Source organism: Narcine bancroftii, chromosome 7, assembly GCF_036971445.1.
Source record: "Narcine bancroftii isolate sNarBan1 chromosome 7, sNarBan1.hap1, whole genome shotgun sequence".
Lineage (NCBI taxonomy): Eukaryota > Metazoa > Chordata > Chondrichthyes > Torpediniformes > Narcinidae > Narcine > Narcine bancroftii.
Window position 1 is genome coordinate 182,575,433 of NC_091475.1, and position 24,612 is coordinate 182,600,044.

Below are 24,612 nucleotides of genomic sequence, written 5' to 3' on the forward strand. Positions count from 1 at the left end.
TAGAGTTCATAGAAGAATATAAGAAATAAGAGCAGCAGTTGGACATATGGTCCATCGAACCTGCTCCTCCATTCCATTAATTAGATTATGGCTGATCTGGCTGTGACTCAGCTCCACCGGGCTGCCTTTTTCTCACAACACTTGATAGATTTGAAAATATATTGCCAGGGTGGAGACCTGCAGTAATGAGGAAAAGGTGTCTAGGCAGGGCTTGTTTTCTTTGGAAGGAAAGAAACAGAGGGGAAATTTTATTGAAATGTTTAAATTTATGAGAAGTCTAGATAGGGTAAATAGGAAGAACCTATTTTTTTAAATAACTTAGAGGCATTTTCTTAAGTTACTTGTTAGGATAAGAAGGAAGGTAAAAAAAAAATCACTCTCTTGGAAGCCTGGAACCCAATGACCCTGATTGTCTTTGTAGTTTCTCCTGTTCCACACTGACACTTGTATGTTTATTGATTTTCCCCCAGCCCCTGGTTCGGCTAATATCTGTCGCCTCTCTTCCCTCACCCCAATCCTTGTGCTCTTCCCAGGACCCAGGCAGCACATTTGCAGCCATTCATGCCTCAGGTATTTTGCCACATGAGAATTCATACTGTGATTATTCTACGTCTATTTAACTGTTTGTCGAATAATTGTTCTATTTCTCATTATTCATTTCAAAAAGGAATAAAAATATTTTGTTACATGTTAGATATTGGTTTGGAAAGATAGACTTTCCTTCAAATTCACCAATCAAATAAGCGTTTATGATCTGTAATATTCACGTCAATTAGCAGGCTAACTGTAATTTGCTGCAGGGTGGGATACTGTTGAGCCAATATCTGGCTCACCTAATCCAACAGAAATGAGATTGTTATAAAAAATGAGACTAAATTCATTCTTTTCCATATTAAAAACAACACAATAACTTTCAAGTTCAACACAATATTCCAACAATTCATGCTATTTTCCAAAACTAAGCAGCATAAAGCATTGCTGCAATAGCAAATTAAACGGACATTTTCATGTATTTCCCATCAAGAGAGGCCAGCAGAATGTTAATATGCCCCCACACAAACTTCTTGCCTCTACTAGTTGATAAAAGGTGAGAAGGTGAATCATTTTCCTGTGTGTCACGTGTAAAATACAAGATATGCCTCATCAAGGCAGATGATGTTCAATTTTGCTTATAATTTGTTTGAAAACAACAGCAATGGCAAATGCAGGAATGTGGACAAGCTGGGACTGTGACCTTGTTTCCATGTTGGAAGTCTATGACTCAAGTGACAGGCGCTCTTATTAAAAAATTGTTAGTGATTAGCAAGACTTATCCGAATAATTTAGAATATTACAGTGTGGCAGCACGCCATTAGGCAGGCGAACCAGCCCCGCATGACACGCATGCGGTGGGGCAGCTGGCCAAAGTGGCGCCGTTGGGGGTTTCTCCCCGACTTCGGCACCAGGCTCAGAAGTCCGCACTCTGCGGCCCACGAGACGCCCCGGTGACGTCAGGGCCCCCGGCACGGATCTCAGCCAGGTCCGGGCTGGGAGCATAAGACCAGCTAGGCAGACCTCAATAAACGAGTTTTTGCTCACTGAACTCAACCTTTCTGGTTGTGAGATCACTCAGTGAGCAGAGTAGCCGACGCTACATTGGTGACCCCGACAGGTTCAAACGCCTTTGAACCCGATATGAAAGACTCTTCAATCAATGCTAGAGCCATCAAGCTTCCTGACTTCGAACCGGAGACCTTGTTCAGTTTTACCACCTGGTCGCTGCCCTGGACCAGGCCTCAGCCAAACGAGTGCTGCACCTCATTCAGCACCCACCCGCAGAAGATAAGTATGGGACCATGAAGCGGGTGCTCACTGGCTCCCTCAGCCTCTCCAGGTGCCAGCATGCCACTCGGATGCTGCACCTCGATGCCTTGGAAGACAGAACTCCAATCGCATTGATGGATGAGTTGCTCGTGCTCATGGGCGATCACACCAACTGCCCACTCTTCGTATGCCCGAAGACGTCCGTCCGTTACTGTCCCAGGAGAGCTTCGACAAGCCTAGAAAGGTCACTCAAAAGGCTCAGGAGCTATAGCTTGAACGATTCCCGGAGGGCTCAGCAGTCCAGCAAGTTATGACTCCCGGCCATGACCACGCCAAGCCTTCCTCTAGCGCTGCAGAGGAACACTCGCCCCCTGCAAGGGCCTCAAAGAGCATAGCCAGAAGCAAGCCATCCAGTTCAGGCCTCTGCTTCTTCCACCAGCGCTGGGGAGCCAAGGCTTGGAAGTGTCGTCAGCCCTTCTCGTTCCAGCAAAACGAGCAGGCTGGCCGCTGTTAATGGCTGCGGCGGCTGGCTAAGAACACAGCCTTCTCTACCTGCGGGATGCAATCAGCGGCCGACGCTTACTCGTCAAAACCAGGGCCCAGCCACAGCCATCGAGCCCCGGAACCGGCCTTGAGGACCTCCACCGTGCAGCCAATTCGACGGAGATCCGAACATATGGTAACAAGACCGTCCACTTCCAGATCAGCCAGAGGAAATTCTCGTGGAGGTTCACCATTTTGTCCCTCCCAGCCTCCATTCTGGGTGTTGACTTCCTCCTCGCCCATGGACTCCTGGATGACTCCTGAGGTAGGCAACTTGTTGATGCTCATACCTTCCAATCTGATCGCCTCAACACCTCCCGCACAGAACAGCCACAGATGGCCATGGTCAGCGCACCCAAGGACGAGTTTCAGCACATCCTGGACGAGTTCCCATCCCTCCACAAGCCGCAATTCTCTGCTGCCTCACCACGCCATTATATCCCCACCGAAGGCCCGCCGGCTCCTGGCGGATAAGCTCCAGATAGCGAAAGAGGAGTTCTCTAATCTGCAGGAACTGGGGATCATTCGACGCTCCAACAGTCTTTGGGCCTCGCCTCTCCACCTGATCCCAAAAGCCTCCGGTGACTGGTGTCCTGTGGAGATTATCGACGGTTTAACTACGCGACAGTACCTGACTATTACCCCATCCCTCACATTCAGGACTTTATGGCCAACCTGCATGGTGTGAGGGTGTTCTCCAAGGTCGACCTGGTGCACGGGTATCATCACATCCCGGTGCACCCCGAGGACATCCCCAAAACGCCCATCATCACTCACTTCAGCTTGTTCGAATTTGTACGCATGCCCTTCAGGCTCAAGAATGCCGCCCAGACCTTCCAGCGCCTCATGGATATGCTGGGCAGGGATTTAAATTTCGTGTTCATTTATCTGGACGACATTCTTGTCACCTGCAGAGACCGGGCAGAACACGTCTCACCTGCGCACCCTCTTCTCCCGACTGGTCAACTTTGGCCTAACGATCAACTCGGCCAAATGCCAGTTCGGGAAAGAGTCCACGCAGTTCCTGGGCCATACCATCACGGCTGAAGGAGCTACACCAGATGCTACGAAGGTCACTGGAATCATAGAGTTTCCACGCCTGGACAACCTCAAGGGGCTACAAGAGTTCGCGGGTACAGTCAACTTCTATAACCGATTCTTTCCAGGCGCTGCACGCATCACGCAGCTCTCTTCACCCTCATCGCGGCCAAGGACAAGACACTCGCCTGGACTTCAGAGGCCAACAGGGCATTTGAAGCCATGAAGTTTGCCCTCGCAAAGGCTACCCTGCTCGTCCACCCACACACCAACCTTCATATGGCACTCTCCGTCGTTGCCTTTGCCACCACCGTCGGTGCCATCCTGCAGCAGCAGGTTAACAGACAGTGGAAACCACTGGCATTCTTTAGCCGACTTCTTCGTCTGCCAAAGCGCAAGTATAGTGCTTTCGACTGTGAGTTGCTCGGCATGTACCTTGCTGTACGTCATTTTCGCTATTTCTTGGAGGAGAGGCCTTTCACCATTTTTACCAACCACAAATCCCTCACTCAGGCGCTTGCTATGGCTAGAGATCCCTGGTTGGCCCGCCAACAGCGTCACCTGTCCTTTGTGTCAGAGTTCACCACTGACATTCGGCACTAGGTGGGGAAAGAAAGACAATGTGGTCACCGACGCGCTCTCCCGACCGGCCATTTGCTCGCTGACACCCGGCCTATACTACGACCAGCTTGCCCAGGATCAAAAGTTCGATGAGGAGACGCAGGCCTTCAGGACTGCCATCACGGGCCTGGGGTTCCAGGACCTCCCGACTCCTCTCGGTGATGATACCGTCCTGTGTGATGTCTCCATGAGCACCCCGCAACCAGTGTTTCCCCAGCAGTGATGCAGGTAAGTCTTCCATCATATCCACGACTTTTCCCACCCTTCCATCAGGTCCATGGTTTGTATGGTGGCAGAACGCTTCATCTGGCATAGGCTTCAAAAGATTGCGGACTGGGCCAGAACCTGCAACCATTCCTAGCTTTCCAAGGTACACAGGCACACCAGAGTGGCCATGCAGGATTTTGAACAAGTCCGAGAACAGTTCAGCCACATACATGTGGGCATTGGCGGCGCCTTACCCATTTCCCAAGGTAACCATTACCTTTTCACAGTGGTAGGTCACACCACTCGTTGGCCTGAGGCGATCCCGATGCCAGATGCCTCCACGGACTCCTGCTCCAGAGCACTTTTGACCAGTTGGGTTGCCCGGTTTGGCATCCTGATCCACCTCACCAGCAACCGTGGCGCGCAGTTCACCTCCACGCTCTGGGCACAGCTCACCAACAGACTGGGAATCAAACTGCATCACACAACAGCCTATCACCCACAGTCCAATGATTGAACTGCCACCTTAAGTCGGCACTTATGGCCTGCTTCACCGGCCCTGACTGGTTGGATGAGCTGCCTTGGGTACTCCTGGGCATCCGCTCGACACTTAAGAAGACCTGCAGGCATCATTGGCCGAGCTGGTCTACGGTGCACCGCTAGCCCTCCCCGGTGAGTTTATCAATCCACCTCACAATCCACCTCACAACCCGCAACAGCATGGTTTATTTCTCTGCCTCCGGACCCAGTTGGACTCCTTCACACCCCCACCATCGTCCAGACACGGCACACGGGCCTCTTAAGTCCCCAGCAAGCTGTATTCCGCAGAGTATGTTTTAATCAGGCGAGGGCCTTCCACAGCATCCCTTCAAAGACTCTACAAAGGGCCGTACAGAGTCATCCAGCGTTCAGGATCCACCTTCACACTGGATATCGGTGGTAAGAGGGAACTGTTTACTGTGGACAGATTAAAGCCACCACACCTTGACCCCAATGAGCCAGTGGTCACAGCTCAACCCAAGAAGCAAAGCTGCCTGACAAAAAAGGACATTGGCGCTGGTTCTGGGGGGAAGGGGGCGGTGTGGCGGCACGCCATTAGGCAGGCGAACCAGCCCCGCAGATCACGCACGTGGCGGGGCAGCCGCCCAAAATGGCGCCATCAGGGATTTCTCCCTGACCTCGGCACCAGGCTCAGAAGCTCATGCTCTGCGGCCCACATGATGTCCCGGCGACGTCAGGGACCCCGGCGCGGTTCTAAACCAGGTCCAGGCTGGGAGCATAAGACCAGCCAGGCAGAACTCAATCAAGGAGTTTTTGCTCACTGAACTCAACCCATCTGGATGTGAGATCATTCAGTAACAGAGTAGCTGCCGCTACAACAGCATAGTATAGGCCCTTTGGCCCTTGATGTTGTGCCAACCTATATATTCCTTCCCCTCCAAAAAAAAATCTAACCCTACTATTTTGTAACCCTCTATTTTTCTTTCATCCATGTGCCTGCTGAAGAATCCCTTAAATACCCTTAATGTTTCAGCCTCCACCACCATCCTGGCGAGGCATTCCAGATACCCAAAACTCTCTGGGTAAAAAAACTTACCTCGATGTCTCCCCTAAACTTTCCTTCCTTCACTTTGCTATTCCCACTCTGGGAAAAAGGCACTGGCTGTCCACCTTATTGATTCCATCTTATCTATAATCTTCTATTTGGTTTGTGGATTGTTTCTAGCCAAGAGAACATTCTAAGTCATTTCTAAAACAATATTAATTTAAATAAAATTGTTTCTTTGACATCTTTATTTAGGTCTAATTAAACAATTAAATAACAAAATGTACTTATTACAGCTAAAGTTGTGGAATTACAAACAAGAATTAGAACAGAGCATATTTCAACTCAAGACTTACTCACATGGGAAGTGACAAATATGCTGAAGGCATTTCACTTACCACTAGAATCAGGAATCTAAACTTAAATTTGTCCCACAGTTTCACACTGGAGCATAGCTATGGATAGAGTGGATCTGAGCCAGGAACATTCCTGCAAGCTAAGGCAGCTTTTTCCATTCATACAGTTTAAGAAGTTAGACGCTGGAGGAGTGCTGCATTTTTAACCCTGCACCCTAATTTGTCACCCTATCAGACACAATTGGATGGTGATTCGGTTGAAACACTGTTAAATATACTATGGGCAGCTTATTAATTCTGAAGGGTTTAAGAACGCATACTGCTAAATTCTTCAATAATTTAAAATCAAATAAACTGCTAAATTAAAAACAGAAAATGCTGAAAACACTCATGAAGGCTGGCAATGTATGTGAAAACAGGAAAAGAATGATCACCAGGTCAAAGATCCTTCTTCAGAATAGTTCACTTTATACTTTATAATTTGGTTATGTTGTATAACTGATACAGTGAACCTTGAAAATATGAATGAAGATTGAATATATTCATCCACCATCCATTTGGGTGCTCTCAAAAGTTATAAATTATTTTCAAGGCCCATTGAAATTATGAAGTTTTGTTCCTAGCATGACAGAGGTACTGTTACAAATTTTCTGACAGAAACTGGTGCAAAAAGCCCTATTTTGAAGGAAAATAGCAGGGAGAGTAGCAGAGAGGGATTCCAATAAATGCGGTCATCCCTTGAACTCATCAGTGTGACCCACTGTCCTGATGGAATCGTATGTCATGGCCGGACCAACAATAGTGTGAGATGTGAGATTATCAGTTAGGCAAGGACTGCAATTGGACTGAAGTGCATAAATCAAAAAGGCTGTCTACAATAATGGAGCTTAGAAAAATAATAGGATCAAAGTCAGATCCAAGATCCTTTCTCAATAGGTTATGCTCCTTGTATTTTGTGATTGTCCTACAACAATCTTTTAATTGACATAGATGATACAACTTTAGCTACAAATAGGTAAAAGATAGAACACCATGGCCATTTGTCTAGAGGTCAAATACAGTAGCAGACTCATGTACCTTCCTAAACCCTAACCTTAACAACAGGACCACTAAATGATCTTTCTGCACAATTGAAACTTCACTACTTTTTTTTGCACCATCTGCAAATGTGATTACTTATTAATGTATTTATATCAAGAACCACAGTCTTATCAGAGAAGTCCACATGGCTTTGTGAGGAGTGGGTTGTGACTTGTGAGCTAAATTGAGTTTCTTGTGGAGTCACAAAACAAATTGATGAAGATGGAATAGTGGATGTGGTATATGGATTTTAGTAAGGTATTTGATAAGGTTCCCCATGCTAGGCTTATCTGGAATGTCAAGGCATGGGATTCTTGGAAACTTGGCTGAAAGGATTGGGATATGCTCTGTCTGCAGTAGCCATCCTGAGTTTGCAGGTCCATGCAACTTCAACTCCTATTTCCACTGTCTGTCCTGGCCTTCTCTACTTCCAGATTGAGGCCCAGCTAAACTAGAGGAACACCATTTCATATTTTGCCTGGGTAGTCTACAGGCCAATGGTATAAACATAAGATTTTCTAATTTCACACAACTTCTGTACCTTTTCTGCTCTTTCCCTTCCCAACCTCCCCCATCCAGTGCCATGGGATTCTTCCACTCTCTTTGCTCTCTCCCCTCCCTCCCCCATCCTTTCAGTCTCATCGGGTCTACCTTTATGCCACCATTCTCACTTTCTTGACAAATCAGATTCCAACACTGGCAGCCTTCTTCTATTCACCCACTCCACCCTCCATGACTCATCTTCCTTCTTCCAGATCCCTTTGTTTTTCTTATCCCCTCTTTCTACCTTTGCCTGACAGCTGCCAATCTACTGCTACTATCTTTCATGCTTCACCTCTACCTCACCTACCTGGCTAGCCAATCACCTTTCGAGCTTCTTCCCTTCCACCCTGATCTGTTTACATTGGCATCTGTGCTAACCTTCCTCAGTCCTGATGAAGAGTTTTGGCTTGGCTCGAGATGATGACCATTCTTTTCTCCTATCTAGGCTGTTTGACCTACTAAGTTCCTTCAGAACAATGTGTTTGGCATCTTATATGCCCTTTTTTTTAATCACCCTTTCACCTGTGTTACTACCTTCATGGATTTCTGGATTAACACCATGTTCCTCAATGCTCCTGAGAGCCGTATCATTCAGCATCTACCAGTTGTGGTAAATACTTAGCAAGTCAGTTCGTCAATAATTTCGCTATTATTTTATAATCTACATTTAATAAAGAAATTGGCCGATATGAAGCTACATTCAAAGGATCTCTATCTTTTTTTTGGTATAACTGTTATTATTTCACTTAAACATGAGTCTGGTAAAGCTTGTTCTTGCAATACCTGATGAAGAACATCCATAAATAAAGAGGACAAATCATCAAAAAAAAACTTTATAAAATTCAACGGTGAACCCATCTTTTCCTGGAGACTTCCCGTTAGGCATTTGTTGAATAACATCCTTTATTTCTAAATCTGTAAAGGGAGAGTCCAGTTTCCTCACATCATCTTCCCCTAATATTGGCAAGTTTAATTCTGACAAAAAAAGATTCAATGGAACCATCATCTTGAACTCCCTCAGAAGCATATAATTTCTGGTAAAAGGATAAAAATTGGTCATTGATTTCCTGAGGTTTAAAAGTAACTGAGTTATCTTTCCTCACAGCGTTAATAGTTCTTGATGCTTGTTCGGTTTTCAATTGCCACACTAAAACTTTATGGGTTCTGTCCCCTAACTCATAATAACTAAAGTCTGGTGTTTGTAGCACTGTTAGTTCATTTGAAATTGGGCAGTTGTTCATTGCTACGATCAGGAGGAAAGGGGTTAGGGTTTAAATAATTAATGCTCTAAGTTGGATAGTCCATATAAAAAGATGGCTGCATCAGTGTATTTTGGCTGCCTGTAGTCGTTTAGATAGGTTTTTCAGTTGGTTGTTTTTCCAGACTCTTTTGTGTAGTCTTCCAAAGGCGCTATTTGCCTTGGCGAGTCTGTTGTCTATCTCATTGTCGATCCTTGCATCTGATGAAATGGTGCAGCCGAGATAGGTAAACTGGTTGACCGTTTTGAGTTTTGTGTGCCCGATGGAGATGTGGGGGGGCTGGTAGTCATGGTGGGGAGCTGGCTGATGGAGGACCTCAGTTTTCTTCAGGCTGACTTCCAGGCCAAACATTTTGGCAGTTTCCGCAAAGCAGGACGTCAAGTGCTGAAGAGCTGGCTCTGAATGGGCAACTAAAGCGGCATCATCTGCAAAGAGTAGTTCACGGACAAGTTTCTCTTGTGTCTTGGTGTGAGCTTGCAGGCGCCTCAGATTGAAGAGACTGCCATCCGTGCGGTACCGGATGTAAACAGCGTCTTCATTGTTGGGGTCTTTCATGGCTTGGTTCAGCATCATGCTGAAGAAGATTGAAAAGAGGGTTGGTGCGAGAACACAGCCTTGCTTCACGCCATTGTTAATGGAGAAGGGTTCAGAGAGCTGAAAAACCTCACAAAGATAAGCGTATACAGAGCCGTTGTCATACCCACACTTCTGTTCGGCTCCGAATCATGGGTCCTCTACCGGCACCACCTACGGCTCCTAGAACGCTTCCACCAGCGTTGTCTCCGCTCCATCCTCAACATCCATTGGAGCGCTTACACCCCTAACGTCGAAGTACTCGAGATGGCAGAGGTCGACAGCATCGAGTCCACGCTGCTGAAGATCCAGCTGCGCTGGATGGGTCACGTCTCCAGAATGGAGGACCATCGCCTTCCCAAGATCGTGTTATATGGCGAGCTCTCCACTGGCCACCGTGACAGGGGTGCACCAAAGAAAAGGTACAAGGACTGCCTAAAGAAATCTCTTGGTGCCTGCCACATTGACCACCGCCAGTGGGCTGATAACGCCTCAAACCGTGCATCTTGGCGCCTCACAGTTTGGCGGGCAGCAACCTCCTTTGAAGAAGACCGCAGAGCCCACCTCACTGACAAAAGGCAAAGGAGGAAAAACCCAACACCCAACCCCAACCAACCAATTTTCCCTTGCAACCGCTGCAATCGTGTCTGCCTGTCCCGCATCGGACTTGTCAGCCACAAACGAGCCTGCAGCTGACGTGGACTTTTTACCCCCTCCATAAATCTTCGTCCGCGAAGCCAAGCCAAAGAGTCGTTTAGATAGTAACCAATATATTCCTAATTGTATGTTCAGTGCTTTGGATCAATATGCTTTGTGTTAAATGCACTATATAAATAAACTACTACGACATATAAATAATAATCAATTGATACCAAATTATACATGGTCAACTCAGGAAGCTTTTAAACAGGGATATATTTTGTAGAGGAATTGCTCTCAATATTTGATAACATGACAACCTTAATTAAAATAAATGAAGAGTCAATTCATGCAGGAACCAAACCATATACAGTATCTGAATAAATAAAAATTTGTGAAGAATTTTGATAGTACACAAAAAGAGCAAGTTAATCAAGCTCACTATATCTTGCTTTCTTAACAGACTTTCCTGGAATACTTGCTATTTACACAATGGGCCACAGAACATTACAGCCAGGAACAGATCTCTTGGCCTACATGTCTGTGCTAAACATGATGTTCAAATCAAACCAGAACTCTGCTGCTTTCGCCTGGCAGATATCCTTCCATCCTCTTCATATCCATAAGCCTCTTAAATGCTACTATTGCATCTGCTTCTACCACAACTCCCAGCAACCTGTTCCAAGCACCTGCCACTCTCTGTGTAAAGTATTTTGCCCACACATCTTCCTTAAACCTTCTTACCCTCATCTTAAACACAAGTTATCTAGTGTCTGTGGCCCCTTTTCCCTGGGGAAACGATTCGGACCATCCACCCCATCAATGCCTCTCATGAATTTCTACAACTCTTATCCGGTCATCCCTCAGCCTTCTGTGCTCCAGAGAACAATTCCAGTTTGTCCAATCTTTCCCCATCACTCATACCCTCTCTCTAAACCAGACAACATTCTGCTGAACCTCTTCGGTACCCTTTTCAAAGTCACCACATCCTTCCTGTAATGGGGCAACCAGAAATGCACACAGTTTTCCACGTACATCCTAACCAAAAGTTTATATAGCTGCAACATGACTTGGGATAATAAATTCTAAGTTCCCCTACAATCTTTCATAAAGAGCACTGAATGGCAAATGATGCCATCCTCTGTTTACTTAATAAGCAAATTACATCATTAACATATAGGTCATTTATGCTTGGAAGCAATCCATTCAAATTTCTGGAGTGATGCAAAACAGCACAGAAATAGTCATTATTGCATTTCATTCTCAAAAAAAGTTTGCTTTTCTTTTGATCAGTGTGAGAAATGAGTAAAACTGATATAAAAATATGAAGATGAGGAAACTAGTATGGATATATGTGTAATGAGTAAAGCCAGTATGAATAGGATAAGGATAGATAATAGAATGTAGGAAGTAGAGTTAGTCTGAATAAGGTAAGGGTCTTCTAGCTTTAGACAGAATTAGCAAGTTCTGCATACAAGAAGGTTGTAGCCCTGAGAGTCGGGAAGGTGTGAATTAGAACAAAGGCAGATTTGTGAATAAGGACAACAAGGACAACAAGGACAATGACATGATGGGACACCGACATGATACCCCCTGGTCCTCCAAGTTCACAGAAACAGCACGTAGGCAGACAGGATTGCCTAATGCCAAACTCATCCAGGAGGCAGAAGAATGTAAGGGGGAGGGTACTTCTCTACTCAAATAAACTGTATAAAAGTTGGGTGACCCCCCAGTGTATGTGGATATTCCCAGGGTAAGGGGAAGCACCCAACTTTGCATTGTTGTATAATAAATATTCTTTGTTCTCAATTTTTGTCTCGAGCAAATTCTGTGAAGGTACTTCTGTTTCTCACAATCAGGAAATAAACAATTGAATATCCAGGCTGAAGTTACAATCACCATTCTTCCCCTGATATCAAGACATTCCCTGATCAACTGGTAAAAGATCATCACCAATTTGAGGTCAGGAGTAATTGAACAGCAAAAATACTGATGGCCTTCAATTCTGAAAATAAAAGCAAAAATGCTGTCAATTCGTAGCAGACGAGGCAGCCTCTGTGAATGAAGAAATCATTAATATTTCAAGGCCTATCATCAGAATCGGGAAAGATTAGAAAAGCTGCAAGTTTTCAGTTGCAGAGGAAAAGGATGAAGGGGCCCAGAGAATAAAAATGAAAACAGATGAAAGGTTTTTTTTAAAATATCCTTCATTTTCACTGCCAAGATTCACATTTCAGATGAAACAGTAATTAATTAGGACTTCCAGTTTGGTATATTGCCTTTAGTGCTCACAATATGTTCTCTATGTTGGGGAAAAAACCAATGCAGATATAGTGGCCACTTTGCAAAACACCTCAGTTCAAAGATGATCCTGAGCTTCCAGGTGTCCATCACTTTAATTCTCCACCTCATTTCCACTCTAATCTCTTCCATACTCTTCCAACAAAACCCCATATAGAACTTTTTTTTGATTTAGCATATTATAGCCTTCTGTCTTCTTCTTCTTTGGCTTGGCTTCGCGGACGAAGATTTCTGTACTTTGCAGTGAATTCACTAATATCAGATAATCACTCATTTCAGTCTTGTTTCATCAAGCTTTGCCTGAAATCTTGCTTTGGAATCACAAGGAAAATAAAGGTACATCCCAGAATGTAAACAAAATCATGAAACACAAGTTCAAGTTCATAAAGTTCAGAACACTGGCTCTTTAGATTCTATTTCTCTGTAAGGGGTGAAAAAAAAAACTAAATCAACAATGTGTGTTGATAAGAGCCAGTTGCCTGCTGCACCATCATGGAAATTGAGCTTAATCTTGCTGACAGATTCAGAGAGCACTGATAACACATTAAGATACTTGTCCATTCTTCACTTCATACTGTTTTAACGTCTAATCAGATCAAGTCCACTGAAGAATCAACCTTCCTACATTCAGTTTCTCCCTAGGACATGAGAGAACATGTATTTGCACACTTCTGATGGCCTGCAGGAAACAGTCCCTCATACTTTTGGCAATGTTTTGTGCAATTAATATCCTATACCCATTCAGTAAAATTCCAGGAATCTTAATCTAATTAGTAATTTCTTAAATATCAGAAAAATTAACATCTTTTGAACATACAAGTAAACGATAGCAAGAATCAGACAACTGATCTTTCAAGTTTGCATTCAACATGATCCTGTTTGGTCTACCCCAGCTTGTTCCAGATCACTGTAGTCCAAGCTTCAAGAGTCACCATTTTGTCTGTTGGGCCAGCTCTGCTATTCAGTAAGAGAAGGACTCCTCTTGGAGCTCACCTTTGTTTATACCTCCAAATCATATAGATTCCTGTAATATCCAAATATCAATCAATGTCTGTTGAATATAGTCAGCAACTGAGACATTGCAGCCCTCGTAAGAGAATTCAGAAGATTCTTTACTGTCTTGAAGAAACTTCCCCTCACCTCAGTCCTGATGCTTTTTAAGGAGACAGTCTCAATCTAGGAACCTAACACAGGTCTGTCCATTTGGTTTCCTTTTCATTTATAAACCTGCTCTCCCAAGAGTTCCTTCCATGTCACCCTCCCCATAACTTCAATGTGAAAACTCTCTGAGTCTTAACTGCATCTTTATTCATTGACCACTCCAAGGCTCCAGTTTCACAATCTCTACTCCCTGGGTTCCAGACACAATCATGAATTCCAGCCACAATTGACTGGGTCCCAGTACTAGTCCAGGTTACTGAATCTTCTTGTCACCACAACCAAAATTGTTGCTGACAGTGTGCAAAACTGTGGATGCCATTAAATATGTGAGCAAATTTAAGCCCGCGTTTTCTATGCCAGAGAATTTAATAGACAACTATAGAGACCACTAAAGATATTTTACCAAGTCCCAAGACCTAGAATTCCCTCCCTAAACTTCTCTGTCTCCCTTTTAACCAAGCTTTGGTTCATTTGTACAAAATTCACGTTGTTTAAAAAAGCTCCAAAAGTAACCCTGGAAATTATGGGCTGGTAAGCTTGACGTCAGTATGAGATAATTATTTGAAGGTGTTCTAAGAGATCAGATAGTCAGAAACTGATTAGGGATAGTCAACATGACTTTGTGAATGGTAAGTCATGTTTAAACAAACTTATAGAGTTTTTCAAGGCAGTTACCAGGAAACTTGATGTAAGAAAGGCTGTGGACATTGCCTTTAACAAGGTCCCACATGGGAGATTAGTCAGGAAGTTTGAGATGCTAGGAATCCATGCTGAAGTAGTGAACTGGATTTGACAATGGCTGGACAGGAGAAGCCAGAGAGTAGTGGTGGATGATTGCTTCTCAGACTGGAGGCCTGTGACTTGTGGTGTGTGTCAGGGATCAGTGCTGGGATCATTGTTGCTTGTCATCTATATCAATGATCTGGATGATAATGTGGTAAATTGGATCAGCAAGTTTACAGATGACACTAAGATTGGAGGCATTGTGGACAGTGAAGAAGGTTTTCAAAGCTTGCAGAAGGATCTGGACCAATTGGAAAAAATGGGCTGAAAAATAGCAGTTGAATTTAATGCAGACAAGTGTGTGGTGTTGCTTTTTGGAAGGACAAACCAAAAAATGACACACTCAGTAAATAGTAGCAGGACTGAGGAGTACAGTAGAACAGAGGGATCTGGGAATACAGATACACAATTCCCTGAAAATGGCATCACAGGTTGTAAAGAGAGCTTTTGGCATATTGGCCTTCATAAATCAAAGAAATGAGTATAGGAGTTGGAATGTTATGTTAAAGTTGTATAAGACATTGGTGAGGCCAAATTTGGTGTATTCTGTGCAGTTTTGGTCACCTAACTACAGAAAAGATATCAATAAGATTAAAAAAAAGTGCAAAGAAGATTAACTAGGACATTGCCTGGACTTCATAAACTAAGTTGCAGGGAAAGGTTAAACAGGTTAGGACTTTATTCCCTGGAGCATAGAATGAGGGGAGATTTGATAGAGCTACTAAAATTATGAGGGGATAGACAGAGTAAATGTAGATAGGCTTTTTCTACTGAGGGTAGGTGAGATACAAACCAGAGGACATAGGTTAAGTGTGAAAGTGGAAAAGTTTAGGGGGAATATGAGGGGGAACATCTTTCCACTGAGAGGGTGAACCGAGTTGCCTGCTGAAGTGGTGAATGAGGACTCAATAATAACACTTAAGAAGAATTTGGACAGGTATATGGAGGGCTATGGACTAAGGGCAGGTCAGTGAGACTAGGCAAAAAAAAATAGTTTGGCATAGATTGGAGGGGCCAATAATAGGCTGTAATGTTCTATGGATCTATGGATTCAGTAGGTCAGACAGGTCAATGGACAGAAATGGACATTCACCTTTTTGGGTCAGGATATTTCTCTCCACGGACCTTGAATGACCCGCTGAATCCTTCGAGCTTCTCAATATTTGCTCAATATTGTAGCAAATGTAGTTCTTGTGTTTCTTTGAAATCCTCATTCTGACTGACAACTGCTCCCACTCTCTCTCCTGTCTTCCTGCTTCACTTGCTTTTCTCATGGCTGCGTTTTGTGCTCTCATTCTATTCTAGCATTGGTGACAAAGACCTAGTTTTGTAATAGGTAGGTTGTGTAGGTAAGAGGCAGGGTTTCAGTGACATCTGCTTTCTCACATGCAAAACAGATTTAACTTCACAGCCTACACACTGCCCATCCAGGGATAGCATGATTGACAGAGCTGGCTTCTTGTCATTCTCGGGAAGGGTGCAGGACGAACTGCAAGGGGTTGAAGAAGGAGTAATCCAGTTTCTCCTGGTCCTTGCATAAATGAACTTATCTTGGTCCCAAAATAGTTTCAGCTGGCACACTTCCACACAAAACCCACATGCACACTTCCATCAGTTTCATTACCATGTTTAAAATACCATTCAGCTTCCTGGGGCAATTTGAATGCCAACCTCTCAAATTGTTTCTGTGATACTGGAATTGCAGGTTGGTTTTAATACACTTGGATTTTTTTCCCCAATTAACTGCTGAAACTCAGACTTCCCTGATGTGAAAGCTTTTGGGGAATTTTAACTGGTTTAATTCCACATGGAATACTGTGCACATTCTTGCAACTATATTACAGTGAGGAGATTCTGACCTTGCAGATTGTACAACAGAGAGCTAAAATTGATACTGAGGATTAGAAGCTTAAACAACAAAGAGAGCTCAAAGTGGCTGGTTACATTTATATCAAGGGAGAAAGAAAGATTTGAGGACATATAAATCAAAGTGTTTGGCAATATTTTGTAACATAGCCATAGTAAAATGAACATTCTTGGAGTCTAGGGCTTCTTTCTGATCCAATACATGCCCACAATCCAGATTCTTAACTGTAGTTGTTTGTAGGATTTCCTTTATTAGAACATATATTGATGCACTTTTTTCAACACAGATAGAAACCTTTCAGCCCTTTGGCTACCAATAGAGAAATCTCGTTAATCCTAGTACTAGCCCTACAATTTATTTGGTCTCATAGGCCTAACAACTTTCCTTTTTGATACTTTTGCCACTTTCATCCACTAAGGGGTGATTTATAGAGGTCAATTAATTTTCCAGCTCTGTGGGATGGAAGAGGTACCGATGGAAACCGATGAAGTAATGGAGCGAATGTTCAAGTTCGCACTGACAACACCCGAGATCAGGATGGAAGTTAGTTCTCTGGAGTTATGAGGCAACGTACTAACTCCATGATTCCCTGATGTACCTGAAACCAAATTACTCCTTGCTTCACCTAACAGGATCGTGTAGAACCACAGCTAAGTGTAATGCATGGCAGGTTTGGGAATAGAGTGAAAAAATTGGATTTAATGAACACAGAAACAAAACATAAATTTGTGTTTTACTGACGTCAGAATGGGTTAATAGACAGAGCCACTGTTTTGTGGCTCCTTTATAACCCTAATCAAATAAATAGAAATTTACAAACAAAACATATCCAAAAAAAAAACTTGCATTTTTATAATTCCTAGAAGACAGTAAACTATTTAGGAAGGTTGCAAAAAAAATTCAACCCTGAACAAAATGAAAAGGGATGGGCCAGATAATCAAAAGTTAGTTCAATGGAGCATCTTAAAAGAACAAGCAAATTCGCTAAGCATTCCATATTTGTTAAAAAAAGGAAAGTGGGGAATGCAGATAGAGAAATTTTTTCAGAGCTTAAGCTCTCTCAACTGAAGGCACAATTCTGAGAGGTTAGCAGTCAAATTAGGAATATAGGAGTCCAGAATTGGATCAATATTGAAACCATTATTTTTTAATAACCTGAATGGAAGAAACTTCCCCTAATTTATAAAAGTTCCAGAAATAAAGGGAAATAAAATAGAAATCCTAAGCATTTTCATTTATAAGTTCACTTTAGTCTTTCTTTGTTGACATTATCTGGTGATATTTATTACATTCAGATGAACATTTATAGATTGACTTGGGAGGCCCCGGGGAATTATACTGTTTGTTTGTCCCATTAATATCTCCATTACCAACTCGGCCAAGGACACACGTTGGAAATACTAACATATTCTGTAACACATCCCCCATTTAAGATTAATTTAAATAACCATCCTAATGAAGTATCAGAAGAACATTGATTTTAATCTTTATTTTTACCATTTGTTTTGATTGACAAATAATAAAGCTCCTAACATCCTTTTCTTTAGCAATACAAATAGGCTTCAATCCACTTGTGAAAACATCTAATGTTGCAGAAATATCATTTTCATATTCCAGTCATTTAACAGACTGCTGTATGATCAATTGGGCTCAATTTCCAGAATATTTAAGAATTGTTCCTTGAAGAATTTAAGAATAGGTTGTGTTGTAAAATACCTCCATGTCACCATGGTTCCTCAGAACTGATCAATGGCTGGAAGCGACCACAAACAGCCTGAGTGTAAATACCATTTCATGCAATGCACAGAAATAACCTGAGCTGTAAGTATTAGTCTTTAGAATCCAACATCATAATCTGCTGTAAATAGCATTTGGCAGACCAGGCAGAACGAACTTAACTGTAAACAACAGACACCAAATAAGTCAGGAACATACTGTGCTCTAAATGTCACTCCCATATTACAATGACCACTAGTCATGCTCCAGAATATGTTATATCTCCAGCAACTGAAAGACTTAAGTTTGTGCTCATTCATTTCAAGCTGGGATGCAGTGCTAATTTTTTTATGTGCAGGAGCTCACCCAAAAACAGCAACAAGGAGGTGCTGGAGTTGCCCCTGAGGGGCTTGGAGCAGCCCCGTGAAGTACCAGAGCTGACCCCTGAGGTGCCAGAGCGGCACTCCTATGAGCTCCTGCAGCACTGTATCCATGATTTCAAGTTAAAGCAAACTGTTTCAAATGAATTCTTAGAGACATTTTGAAGTCAAATAACATAATTGACCAACTGAGTGGAATTAAGTTGACTCCATTTTGTGCTGAAAAAAAAACGAGTGTGTATTCTTTAAATTGTGTGTAAACTGGGTAAACTACTGCAGCTACACATCATTGTGCAGCTGAGGAAAGTTAATCTCCTATCCTCCATCCTCAGTACATTCTACAGAGGATGTATCGAGAGCATCCTGTGCAACGGCCTCACCGCCTGGTTTGGAAGCTGTACCTCCTTGGACCGCAAGACCCTGCAAAGGATAAATATCATTGGGGCTCTCTTCCTACCACGAAGGACATTTACAACACTCGATGCAGACAAAAGGCAATAAACATTGTGAAGGACTCCACACACCTCTCAAGTAAACTGTTCTCCCTTCTGCCATCAGGTAGGAGATACTACAGCCCTCAGGTCCTTGTGTCCAGATTTGGCAACAGCTTTTCCCCCCAAACCATCAGACTCCTGAACTCCCAGAACATTTGGGGATAGGGTGCCGTGGACTGTTACTGTATAAGTCTTAATATTTTAATGTGTTTAACTTCTATTCTAACTTATATTTATGTAAATATGCTCCATGGTCCTGGAGAAATGTTATTTCAAGCATGGTATGAATGATAAATAAAGGTGACTTGACTTGACTTGATTACCTGGAAATGTGCTTTAAGTAACTGGAAAATCCTGATCCAATGCTTCAGCAATAAAATCAATGCATGCTTGTTTTTCTTTCACAGCTATTAATGTCAAAATATATTTTCTTATTGCATCAAACTGGAGGAAACAATATAATGGCAATTTTAGTAAAAATACAAAATTGCTGGAGGAACTCAGCAGGTCCCACAGTGCTTGTTTCACTTGAATATTGAAGGTTAATCTATATTTTTACCAAAACTGCATGTACGATCCACAGTAAATATCCTAAACTGAATAATAATTTAATTTTTAATATTCCATGATAAAGATTTCATATTTCCAGTATAATGGGAAAAAGCAGATACAATGAGACTCTCCACAAGTACTGGAACTATACCACTGAGGACATAGCAAACAGCTTTGTAAAAAGCAAAGCAATAGAGTTTAGAGTTAACAGAATTGTAGAAATTTTACCATTTTTCCCTTCTTCATCTTAGATTGTCCCTCAAAATTGACAATGACTTACTTTCCCTTTAGCCTGGAGGGTTCTGAGGTGGTCGATGAAACCAAAGTGAGAACCACAGATATTTCCTCATAAAGAACAGGTGGTGGCTGACAGGGTAAAAGCAGGTAGGTAGTTTTTGTAGTAGTTCCCTTCTGCTCCTTACATAGGTGTGTGTTCCCGATGCAAGGTGTTGGTGTTCCTGATTGCATCCTAATGCTCCTTCTCCACTTCACGCAGTTGGCCAGAGAGCTTCAGTAGTCAGTAGGAATGCTTCAATTTTTCACATGCTTGAAACATATCCTTTGTCCACCTTGTAATATCTTCCCATGACAGAGCTCAGATAGAGCTCTTGTTTGGGTCTATGTCAGTTTAAGTCCTGATAGACTCCATTTCCATCTGTATTATTTTCTGCATACATGATTTTCTTCTTATACTCTGAGTTTTCTGCTAAAACTTTAAATGGGCGCCCCACAGTCATTGAACCATATGTGAATGAGAATGGTTTCCCTATTTAAATCATCATATCCTTGCAAGTATCTATCAAATCTCCTTTCAGCCATCTTTGCTCCTCAGGTGAATATCTACTGTTTTACTGGAAACAGTTGCTCAAGAACTAAAGGCAACATTAATGCTATGAGTTGTAATAAATATGAATCCATGGCTTGGAAAAATTGTGAAGTTGCTTCAAAGTATCGTTTCAAAAAGGAATTGGATAAGATAAGATAACATAACATAACAATTTACAGCACGGAAACAGGCCATTAGGCCCTTCTAGTCCGCACCGAACCAAACACCCCTCTCTAGTCCCACCTCCCTGCACAATGCCCATAACCCTCCATCTTCTTCTCATCCATATACCTGTCCAACCTTTTCTTAAATAATACAATTGACTCCGCCACCACTATTTCTCCCGGAAGCTCATTCCACACGGCTACCACTCTCTGAGTAAAGAAGTTCCCCCTCATGTTACCTCTAAACCTCTGCCCCTTAATTCTTAACTCATGTCCTCTTGTTTTAATCTTTCCTCCTCTTAACGGAAATAGCCTATCCACATCCACTCTGTCTATCCCTTTCATAATCTTAAATACTTCTATCAAATCCCCTCTCAACCTTCTACGCTCCAAAGAATAAAGACCTAATCTGTCCAATCTCTCCCTATACTCTAGATGCTTAAACCCAGGTAACATTCTGGTAAACCTTCTCTGCACTCTCTCCACTCTGTTTATATCCTTCCTATAATTAGGCGACCAGAACTGCACACAGAACTCCAAATTAGGCCGCACCAACGTCTTATACAATCTCAACATCACCTCCCAACTCCTATATTCCATGCAATGATTGATAAAGGCCAGCATACTAAAAGCCTTCTTCACCACCCTATTCACGTGAGTTTCTACCTTCAGGGAACGATGTACCGTTATTCCTAAATCTTTCTGCTCTTCTGTATTCATCAATGCTCTCCCATTTACCACGTATGTCCTGTTCTGATTCTTCTTACCAAAATGAAGCACCTCACACTTATCAGCATTAAATTCCATCTGCCATTTTTCAGCCCACTTTTCTAAGCAGCCCAAATCCCTCTGCAATCCTTGAAAACCTTCTTCATTATCCACTATTCCACCTATCTTAGTATCGTCTGCATATTTACTAATCCAATTCACCACCCCATCATCTAGATCATTAATGTATATAACGAACAACAATGGGCCCAATACAGATCCTTGAGGCACACCACTGGTCACTGGCCTCCAACCTGACAGACAATTATCCACTACCACTCTCTGGTCTCTCCCTTTCAGCCAATGTTCAATCCATTTGACTATCTCAAAATTTATACCTAAAGACTGCACCTTCCTAACTAACCTTTCTTGGAGAAATCTTTGCAGAACTATGGGGGAAAAATGGAAGAAAGAGAGCACCTGAGCGGCTAATTGAAAAGGTCTTCAAAGAGCCAGAACAGGCATTATGAGCTGATGGAGACCCGTCTGCACCGAATGCAGTAGTCCTTTTGACTACTGTAGACCTATGTATTTTCCAACACTGTACCCCCAATCAAAAGCTTGACTCAGGGACCAAAAGAATGGAAATTTTGGGGTCATTTATCATTGAATTTACATGTTCAATTAAAATGATTAGCGATCAGGTATGATGACAATGAATTTAAACAAAAAAACTCGTCAGTTCAATGAATAAGAAAGAATGATCAATCATTGGTAACTTTACAGTAAGTCAAATGTTTTTCCCTGTTAAGAGACCAACAAATTTCTTAAAAGAAGTATTTGTTGTTAAAATAGCCTTAACAGTGGCTAAGAAATGTGTTGCGATTACTTGGAAATCTGATTTCGATGGACTGCTGAGATGAATAGTTGCATAACTATGGAAAAAAATACATTCAACTCAAAGAACAAATATGACATATTTATCAAGATATTACAGGCATATTTGAATTATATATGGGCCCAATTATAATTATAATAAAAAGGACAAATAATCGATGCTGTTTTAATATAAATATAAGTGACTTCCCCATATGGAATCTTTTATGGTCAAGATAAATTTGAGTCCCGATGGTGTGTGGATTTGTACTGGTGAAAAGGGAGGAGGGGAGGGGGGATTGTTTTGCTTTGTTTGTGTTTTATATATATATACTTTGATATTGGAGAGTTTACTACGTATATTTATGGGGAAAAAAAGCAAAAACTTTTTTTTTAATGAAGTACTCGTGATAATCAGGAGTAAAACATGAACATCTGCAGTCACCATAATTGAAACTCAGCAGGTCAAACAATGTACTTTATGTAGCAAAGATAAAGGTACAGAACCAACATTTCGAGTTTGAGTGCTTCATGAAGGTATGGACAAAATGTAGGCAGGCGAACAAGATGATGGGAGGGGAAAGGGGCAGGGGAGGAGCACAGTCCCACAGGTGGGAGGTAATGGGTGGATAGGGAGGAAGAGCACACCAGCAAACAAGGGAGGATGGCTCTGTGAATGGAGAGGGAAGTGGATGGAGAGCTGGAGGGAACAGTGGCTTGATGTTCTGTGGTGGGATCCTGTTGAAAGGGTAAATAAAGTGTCTGATAGCTGTCGTCTGGACTCAGCAAGGTAGAGGTCAGTGCACCAGGCCACAACAGCACCACCTTGTCAGTGGGTTTGATAGTGAGGTTGGGATTGTTGTGCAAGTTTGGAATAAGAGGGGAGCGGTGAAGTTGACGTCTCAGCAGCGATTGGAAATAAAAAGATCCAAAGCAAGCAGCTGGCCAGGACGAGGAGGAAGAAGGCTTAATGCAGGAGAAGGGTCTTGAGTAAGTTGGTGGCTTGATGCTTTGTGGAGGGGTCCTGCTAAGGGGTAAGAATGAAGAGGTTCCTGAGAGTTGTCAAGACGGTGGCTTGATGTTCTGTTGAATGTGGGACTGTGCTCTTCCCCCTGCACCCCCCACCATTTTGTTTGGGTGCCTGCCTACATTTTGCTCTACCTTGATGAAGGGCTCAAGCTCGAAGCACTGGTTATGTATCTGTATCTTTGCTATATAAAGTACTCTGTTTGACCTGCTGTGTTTCTCCAGCATTGTGGTTTTACATGTGATATTCAGTACAGGTTTTTTTCATATACAAGTTTAAGATGCACTTTAAATCTAATATTGAGGAAATATTTCAAAATACTCTCTCACACAGAGCAAATGCAAACCATTTATTTTGTAGTTTGTGGAACAAATTTCTTTGGAACACAGCAAATGGAATTTTTATTAACTTACTCATCTATTTTACAAAAGTCACTAAGACCCATCCAAGTTAAATTTCATTCTACGAGCATGAAAAAATTTCTATTAGTAAGCAAGTCATCCTGGATTCTGAAGGGCTGTGGTTATGAACAAGATCCCAATCCTGGCCACAGCAGCAGAAAAAACCTTTACCTTGGATGTGCATGCAATGTCTCATTATCTAATCTGTATTGACTCTAATTCTGCACACATCAGTACATTTCAGTAATTGCAAAAGCAACAAGATATCCAGCATGTTGACCAGAAAATAAGATATTTTCAAATAAAATAGGAACCATGGACAAAATAAAACAGCACAACTGCTTATCAGAAACTCCATGCTCGAGTAAGAGAAAGAGGCCAATTAAAATAACGCAGACAGTTTTAAGATGGCTGTAACTGCATTTAATGAGATCAGGCAGCTGAGGCGACTTTTGTTTTAACTGACCCTGAACTTGAGTCAAGAAAGGAAAGGAAGAAGGTAGGAGGGGAAAACTGAAAGTGTTCAGAATGGTCTGGAGCCTGCACCCCTGCTCCACAAGTGCTTTCAAGATCAAATACATCCTCTAATAAATTGAGAGATGATGATGTTGTGAAGACAGTATTGTAGATAAAGGTAGGCATATCAAACAGAAGCTCATGACAACCTCTACCTTAAGTAAATTGCAAATATTGATCAACTAACTTTCAAACTTTATAAAATACTTTGCTAACCAATAACTACCCATTTCTCAGAAAAGTGAAATTCTATCAAAACCTTACTGGTTTATTTATCAATTCACAAACTCCCTAAATAAACTAGTGGGGAATTTTTTAAATTGAATATATTATACATTTATACTCAAAAAGATGATTCTGCCTTTTATTTAAATACTGTGGTTTTGATTAAATGTTTACTTTTTAAAAAATAAATTCCCTGATCATATAGCAGTAGGCAACTTTCCCAAGAATGACAGCAAATGAGAAACATCTTCCAACTGCATGAAATATTCCTGAAAGGGTGATATGTTTTTTTTAAATTTTCAGCATGTCCAAAGCATATGATAAGCAAGTTTTGTTTAAAAGTACAAAGCATGTAGTACGTCTGACATAGAATACAGTGGATGATTACACAGATGAGGAATGATTAC

The 24,612-nt window shown here is 42.2% G+C and overlaps 1 protein-coding gene across 11 annotated transcripts in view; it reads right to left on the reverse strand.

Annotated features, from left to right (window-relative positions):
• The window catches only part of stard13a (StAR related lipid transfer domain containing 13a), a 684,147-nt gene that overhangs the window by 158,967 nt on the left and 500,568 nt on the right, over window positions 1-24,612 (reverse strand). The gene's annotated exons all lie outside the window — the stretch shown is intronic.